Source organism: Silurus aristotelis, assembly GCF_946808225.1.
Source record: "Silurus aristotelis genome assembly, chromosome: 6".
NCBI classification, from domain to species: domain Eukaryota; kingdom Metazoa; phylum Chordata; class Actinopteri; order Siluriformes; family Siluridae; genus Silurus; species Silurus aristotelis.
In genome coordinates this window covers 10,424,317-10,432,830 of record NC_139579.1, presented here as the reverse complement: position 1 = coordinate 10,432,830, position 8,514 = coordinate 10,424,317, and the positions used below count along the sequence as shown (strand labels likewise).

Sequence of the window (8,514 nt, the reverse complement as noted above, 5' to 3'; positions counted from 1 at the left end):
TTAAGGGGGCTGTGTCATTATCATAAAACCCTCATATAAGAGCATTTTGTTTAAATGGATGCCATGAGCTCAAGATTTTTGTCTCTTCAACACAACCAAGAAAGGTAGGTATAATGTATAACCTTGAACACCTTTTCTGAGAGAGCTTCCACTAGCTGAAAGCCCAAGAAGAGAAATATTCAGGCTATGTGGTGTATTATCATGTCTAACAAATCAGGCAAATAGTATTTTGTCTTTCACTGTAATCCTTTTTTACTCATGACCTCCTGAACAGTAGAAATATGAATGAAACAGAAACACTAGGCTTTACCTTGAAAATGTGTTAAGTAGTATCATTACATTTACAGCATTTGGCAGTTATCCAGACTGGCTTACAATGATCATTTTAAACAACAGAGTAACTAAGTGATTAAGAAACTTGCTCAGGGAGTGGCAGTTTGGTGGAGCTGGGATTTGAACTAAAGATCTTCTGACTCAAATGTCAGTGTCTTAACCACTTAGCTACCATTGATCACATTTGTAAACAATCTTAAGTATTAAGGGTTTTTCTCAGTAAAATAAAATTAAAGGAAAAAATTTAATTCTTTTTGTCCTCATGAAACATAGAAATCTTATAAATAATTCATGCATAAATTATTGCTTTCTCTCTCTCTTCTCTAAGCATTGTAATGCTCTTTTTGCAGTAAAGCTCTATGAAAAGAAAACATTTATATGCTAAAAAATATACAGAATGCAGGATTTATTCTGGTTTTATTATCATTTTGATATCTTAATAACACTTGGTTTAATCTTTGTAGCATTTATATATTTTTTTAAAGCAGATTAATTTATAAAGATTTCAGATTAATCCAAATTGTGTGATGGTCAGGGGACACTTTGGTCACACAAAGTATACACACAAAGTATATATAATATAATATAATATAATATAATATAATATAATATAAAAAAATATAATATATAATTATACTAATGTATGAAATTATTTCTAAACCAAAACGTTTAAAATTAAAACAATAATTAATTGTATTACATTTTATTTTTAAAATTTTTTAATTTTGTAAAATGAAATTATATATATAAATATCAAGTGTGACCACCTTTATAAAAGCCAAAGTAATAGCAGTTTGCTAGTCTGGATAATTCAGGTGTGTGTTAACACAATGCAAAAGAGGAAAGCCATCAGCAATAACCTTAGAGAAGCAATTGCTACTGCCAAATGTGGGAAAGGGTTATTTTTAAATTTTCAAACTATTTAAACTTCTTCATTCTACAGTGAAAAGGATTATTCAACAAGTGGAAAAAATTCCACTCCAAGACAATGCTCAGAGAACTTGCAAAAAAGGAGTTATCCCAGACACTAGTCCCAGACTCTAGACTCTAGTTAGCATGTTAAATGTTAAAGTTTATAACAGAACAATTAGAAAAAGACTGTACAAGTATGGTCTGTTTGAAAAGGTTGCAGGAGAAAACCTCTTCTCTATTAAAAAAAAACATGGCAGCACATCATAGGTTTGCAAATTTGCATCTGAACAAAGCAGTTCTGGAACAAGGTGTTTGGTTGTATTGCACAGCATAGCCTATCAGCACTGTAGTGTTCTCGTACAGTGTGTTGGAACTCTGACTAAACACCAAGATAAACCAAGTAGCCAATGAAGACAGAGTCGTAGTAAGGTTGACCATTTACTGTGACCTCCTCATTAACATGTGGTGAAAACTGTAATAAAACATTACATAAAATATTGAATAAAGTACTAAAACATTCAGAGCCTATGTCTTGATAAACACACCATTATAAATAACTAACATCAATTCACTTGTAACAATCACATGAGCTACTAGCATTGCTTGTACACACGTAGCAAACAACAGTTTACAACAACTGATCAAACATCACATTTCCTATCTAAAGAGAGAAAAATCAACTCACGGCATTGCATCTCTGAGGTTTAAAGCTGAAGCAATAATATTTAACGAGAGCAAACTTTCTTCTTGTTTTACATGCTAAACCGGAAAATTAGCAGGTCTTGATCAAACAGGAAGTGACCAAACAGGAAGTGACATCATCCAATGATATTTAACAAATTAAACCTGAGAATATTAAATGACATGCAAACTGAATACTTAAAGGTTAACTCCCCTTAAAGGACAACACACTCCCCGCCTGACCTCTTAGGGGTCACTATGGATTCAAGAACACTAAACTTTAGCGTCTAGATCAGTCTTTAGGAAGAAGTAGAACGACCTCTCCGATTGGCCTTAAAAAGTTCTTTGCATTTCCTTGGTCAACTGTTGTCACCTCAACCTTTCTTACATATCCATCCTTTCCTGGGAATGTGGCAGAGATTCTGGCCATGGGCCAGCAGTTGTGGGAAATTTGCTTGTCTCTAAGCAGAACTAAATCTCCAACTTGAAGGTTTCTGCGTGGTACTGTCCATTTCTGCCTCTGTTGCAAGCAAGGTAGGTATTCACGTCTCCAGCAAGTCCAGAACTGGGTGGCAAGAGCCTGTACTTGTCTCCATTGCTTTGTGTACAAATCCTTGTCTGAAAAATTCCCGGGAGGAGGTGGGACTCCGGTCTTCTGTGTGATGAGCATTGATGGTGAAAGTATGAAAGGCTGTTTCTGGGTCTGCAGACACAGGCAAGAATGGTCGTGCATTAATGATAGCAGTAACTTCTGCCATTAGTGTACAAAGGACTTCGTGAGTTAAGCGAGAGTTCAGCTGCAGAAACATTGAATCCAAGATTCTTCTGGCAATGCCAATGATGCGCTCCCACGAACCTCCCATGTGAGAACTGTGTGGTGGGTTGAATTCCCAGCTGCATCCTTGCTCACCAAGGTACTTCTGCACCATTCTGTCCATTTCAAGCTCCTTGCATGCTCCGATAAAATTAGTGCCGCAATCGGAACGAAGCTGTTTCGCAGGGCCTCTGAGGGCGAAGAACCGCCTGAGAGCATTTATGCAGCTTGATGTGTCCATAGATTCTATTACCTCCACATGCACAGACCTTGAACTCATACAGCAGAACATGATGGCCCACCGTTTGCTCTCCGCTTGTCCTCCTGTAGTGCGTCTGGTCGTTACAGACCAGGGTCCAAAAACATCAAGCCCCACATATGTAAAGGGGGGGCAGATCTTGAGACGTTCAGGAGGCAAGTCCGCCATACGTTGTTCCTCCAGTTTCCCACGCAGCTTGCAACAAGTAATGCATTTGTGAAGTACTGAATTGATCAGCACCTTGCCTCCCAATATCCACAGTCCAGCTGCCCTGATTGCTCCCTCCGTCAAGTGACGGCCTTGATGTTTCACTTGCTCATGGTAATGACGAGTGAGCAGTAGGGATATGTGACTATCTTTAGATAGAATTATTGGGTTCATTCTTTCAGTTGCAATTTAGAGTAGTTTAGTCGTCCTCCAACACAAATGAGACCATTCTCCATGATCGGGCTGAGTTTTAGCAAGCGGCTACTTTTAAATACTACTTGGTTAGCTTGAAGAGCCGACAGTTCTTTTGCAAACGCAGCCTTTTGTGTTGCTTTAAGGATCACATTTTTTGCTTGGTCCCTTTCATCTTGGGTACAAGGTAAGTCACATTTGTGCCAACCTTTGCAACTGCTATTTTGGTTTGTGTGTTTGAAGGACTTTGCCATGTGAACCAGAAATGCTACTCCTCTTACTAGTGAGGTGAAGGTGAAAAACCGTTGGAATCGGTTAGAGGTGATTTTTTGGTTCTTCCAGGTAAGTAGTACATGTTTGTACTTGTGGTCTGATTTCTGTGTCCTGGTCAGGTTCAACAAGCTCAAACATCTCAATTGTTTGTGTTTTTTCTGCGGGTGGCTGACATAGGAACGAGGGACTCGTGAACCAAGAAGTCTGAGCCAGACGGGGCTACCACTGATCTTCAAGCGTGATCTGCAGGGTTTTGTTCTGTACACACATAGTGCCACTGCTCCGGTCTTGAAGATTGACGGATACGTAGAACTCTATTGTGGACATACACATAGAATCGTTTTGGACTCGTTATAAATGTATCCAAGCACTACTTTGCTGTCTGTAAAGAAACTTATGTCATTAAACTTTAGATCTAGTTCTTCCTGGATGAGATCTGCCATCTCTACTGCTAAGACAGCAGCACATAACTCAAGCCTTGGGATGGTGGGTTCAGACAGGGGTGCTAGCTTTGCCTTGCCCATAACAAAACCTACTTCAACTTGACCATCTTTCTGAAGTGTTTTTAGATATGCCACAGCACTTATGGCCTTGGTAGATGCATCTGAGAACATGCATAATTCTGTGTGTACTACTTTAGTGAGTGAGGTCGTTGTGTACGTACGCTGAACATGAAGCTGTTTGAGGTCTTGAAGGGAATCTCTCCAGGTTTCCCATTTGCTTAGTTTGTCCTCTGGGAGGGGTGTGTCCCAGGCTGAAGGTTCAGAGGTGAGTTCTCTGAGAAGAGATCTTCCCTGGATCGTGACAGGTGCCAGTAGACCCAGAGGATCGAAAACACTGTTAACAGTGGAGAGGACTCCACGGCGGGTGAATGGTTTGTTACTAGTCGATGCGGAGTAAGTGAATGTGTCCGCCGATATCTCTCACAAGAGACCTAAACTTTGTTGCATAGGTGAAGTTTCTCCACTCAGATCCAAGTCTTTGATTACTGGAGCACAATCTTCGGGTGGAAGCGCCTCCATGACAATCTGAGAGTTTGACGCAAACTTATGCAGGTGGAGGTTTGATTCTGCAAGCGAGGCCTGTGTACATCGAAGCAAATCTATCGCCTCAGCTTCAGAAGGTACAGATACCAAACCATCGTCAACATAGAAATGTCTTTCCACAAACTTGACAGTGTCTACTCCATGTTCTCTTGAGCCTTCTCTGATGGCTCGTCGTAGCCCATAAATGGCCACCGCAGGAGATGGCCCGTTGCCAAAAACGTGAACCTTCATCCTATACTTGACAATTTCTTCGTTCATGTCATTGTCCTTGTGCCAAAGAAAACGCAGGAAGTTGCGATGGTCTTCACGCACCAAGAAACAGTGGAACATCTGCTTGATGTCCGTTAGGATTGCAATTCTCTCTTTCCGAAAACGTAGTAGGACACCCACAAGAGAGTTGTTGAGGTCAGGGCCCGTGAGGAGCACATCGTTAAGAGAGACGCCGGAGTATCGGGCACTGGAGTCAAAGACCACCCTGATCTGATCGGGTTTTTGTGGATGGTAGACCCCAAATGTCGGAAGGTACCAGCATTCTTCTTCTTCTCTCAGTGGTGGTGCTACCTCTGCATGTCCATTGGCAAAGATCTTATTCATGAATTCCACATACTGTTTCTGCATCTCAGGTTTCCTCTTCAGGGTACGTTGCAGGGATCTGAAACGATTAACAACTTGCTCTCTATTGTTTGGCAAATGCTTGCGTGGTTCTCTAAATGGTAGAGGAGCTACCCAGCTGTTGGCATCGTCTCTATAGACATTTTCAGCCATTATTTTCAAGAAAGCTATGTCTTCTATGGATGGGGCAGGTCTGTTGTCATGCTCAGTTCTGTCGAACACTGTCTGACCCAGCAGCTTCTCAGTGGGTTTACAAGACCTTTTACAGTTTTGCTGCATCTCCTTGACCTGGATAAAGCTTGTACAGGGTGGAAAAATGGAATGACGACCACCTTCCAGTATGTTGGTCTTAAACGTGTTGACCATTGGCTTATGTACATTACCCAGGTACACTTCTATTACTACCCAGCCAAAGTCCAGTCGTTGAGCAAAGGGGGCATTGTTTGGTCCACTGACCTGCTGCCTGACTTTGTGGGCCCTTATGACGTCCCTTCCTAATAGAAGTAGTATCTCTGCTTCTGCTTCCAGTTCTGGAATGTGCTAAGCAATATGCTGGAGATGAGGCTGGTGAAGAACTGCACTCGGTGTTGGGATCTCAGACCGGTTATTCAAAATCTCATGACACTCAATGAGTGGAGGAAGAGAGATGAGAACTCTTCCATCCAGTGACTCAATATGGAATCCTTCTGCTTTCTTGCCAGATGTCTCAACAATGCCGGAGCAAGTTCTGAGATGATATGAGAATTGTTCACTCTCCACGTTAAACAGCTCAAAGAACTCTGGTCTGGCTAATGAACGATTACTTTGGTTGTCCAAAATTACATAAGCTTTGATTGCCATGTCTTTGAAACCCTTGGGGAAAAGCTTTACGGGGCAGATTTTCGAGCATGAGCGGCTCCACTGTCCTGGACCGCAAACCTTTGTGCAGTTTGTACTGACAGCAGTCATGTTAGAAAGATCTTCTTTCTCCCCGCCATCCTCTTGTGATGATAAAGGAGCCCGAGCGGTTTGCGGTGGTGGGCCAGGGTGCATGGCCTCATCGTGACTGTTGCTGCCACATTCTGTGCACTTTACGGAAGACTTACATTCCCTTGCGATGTGAAAAACTGAAGAGCAGCATTTGAAACATATTCCATTCTCTTTGAGAAAGGCTTTTCTGTCGTCGAGAAGTTTGTTCCTGAATGCTCTACAACGTTTCAAGGGGTGTGGTTTATTGTGTATCGGACAGCTTTTGTTAGGGTCATCATTAGCTGCACACACATCTGTTTTGTGCACTGAGATAGGTTTGTGGGTACGAAAACTCTTCCCAATGGGTCTATCTGGTTTTGTGGTTACTGTAACGCTGTTTTGGTGCATAAAGCTAGGGTCGTTTCGCTTCTTTGCCTCATAGCACACGAAATTGCAGAAATGCTCAAAGGGGGGAAAGTGACCATGATTTTGTTCTTTGTACCGTGACCCTGAAGTCATCCACTTTTCTTGAAGCCCGTACGAAAGCTTGTCTACAATTGGTCCAATTCCTCGTGAAGTGTCAAGGTACGAAAGACCTGAGAGATAACCATATTCCTAGTTCACATAATTTGTTGTGCTCTTTAGCTGAAATTCTTGGAAAACTGTCCAACCGCTGAAACAGTGACTTTTCAATTATTTCTGGTGCAGCATAACACTCACATAGCCTTTCCCATGCTTTGCGTAAGGCAAGATTAGGGTTGCTGGCATGTACTGAGCGGATGCGCTTCACCTGTTCGCCAGATTCTTTTCCCAGCCATTTTATCATGAGATCCAATTCCTGGGCTGCTGTGAGGTGAACTTCATGAACTGAACTGGTGAATGAGGAATACCATGAACGATAATTCTCAGGCTTATCATCAAATTCGTACAGTCCTGAATTAACAAGGTCTCATCGTGCTAAATACTGTGCCAGTGGCTCTGCGTGATGTGGTGTGCTAGCTGGAGGAATGTATCGAGGAACATATGACTTTGCATGTGCGTTCATGATGGAGCTTCTTTTCTTATCTTCAGATTTCATCCCACTTGCAGGCACATCAGGTAAGTTTAGTGCAGGTAGATGCAAGATATCTGTTTTCTCGCTCTTTGGCTTGTTGTTATGAAAGAGATCTTTTACAGGTGAATTCCATGTTATGAAGCTCTGCGATGTTATGTTTTGTGAGTCAGTGTGGACTGGAGGAGCGACAGGTAAGGCTGATAAGTTTGAAAATGAAGGCAAACCCTGAAGTTTGGTTTGAGAATTGACATATTCACTGGTACGTTCAATTCTGACTTTCTCCGATTCAGATCCAGCTTCAGCATGCATTGCTAGTTCAGCATCTTCTAGCACTTGTGCCTCCACTGAGGCTGCATCAGCTTCTCATTGTAGCGTTAACATTTCCAACTCTGTGTTAATTCTAACTGTTTCCAGCTGATTTTGAGCTTCTCGTGTAGCCCTTTCCATTTTCAGTTTAGCTTCTTGGCTGGCATACGTGGCTCTCGCTTTAGCGGCTTCGGCTCTGCCTCGGGCGTGAGCTGCGCTTGCTGATGAAGAACGGGACCTGCTACTCCTAGCGCTGCACACAGACGACTTTCTGCTCGTTGCCATATTGATCACTTCAAACATCAACTTGCCTTTTCACTGTAGTGTTCTCGTACAGTGTGTTGGAACTCTGACTAAACACCAAGATAAACCAAGTAGCCAATGCAGACAGAGTCGTAGTAAGGTTGACCATTTACTGTGACCTCCTCATTAACATGTGGTGAAAACTGTAATAAAACATTACATAAAATATTGAATAAAGTACTAAAACATTCAGAGCCTATGTCTTGATACACACCATTATAAATAACTAACATCAATTCACTTGTAACAATCACACGAGCTACTAGCATTGCTTGTACACACGTAGCAAACAACAGTTTACAACAACTGATCAAACATCACATTTCCTATCTAAAGAGAGAAAAATCAACTCACGGCATTGCATCTCTGAGGTTTAAAGCTGAAGCAATAATATTTAACGAGAGCAAACTTTCTTCTTGTTTTACATGCTAAACAGGAAAATTAGCAGGATGGGATCAAACAGGAAGTGACCAAACAGGAAGTGACATCATCCAATGATATTTAACAAATTAAACCTGAGAATATTAAATGACATGCAAACTGAATACTTAAAGGTTAACTCCCCTTAAAGGAC

At 41.6% G+C, this 8,514-nt stretch overlaps 1 long non-coding RNA gene across 1 annotated transcript; it reads right to left on the bottom strand.

The window, feature by feature from the left end:
• Positions 1 to 1,670: 1,670 nt before the first annotated feature.
• Positions 1,671 to 2,438, bottom strand: LOC310727197. Its single transcript, XR_014533964.1, has 2 exons — positions 1,931 to 2,438; positions 1,671 to 1,717 (listed from the first exon to the last, which is right to left on the bottom strand). It is a non-coding gene; the product is annotated as an uncharacterized lncRNA (long non-coding RNA).
• Positions 2,439 to 8,514: the final 6,076 nt, after the last annotated feature.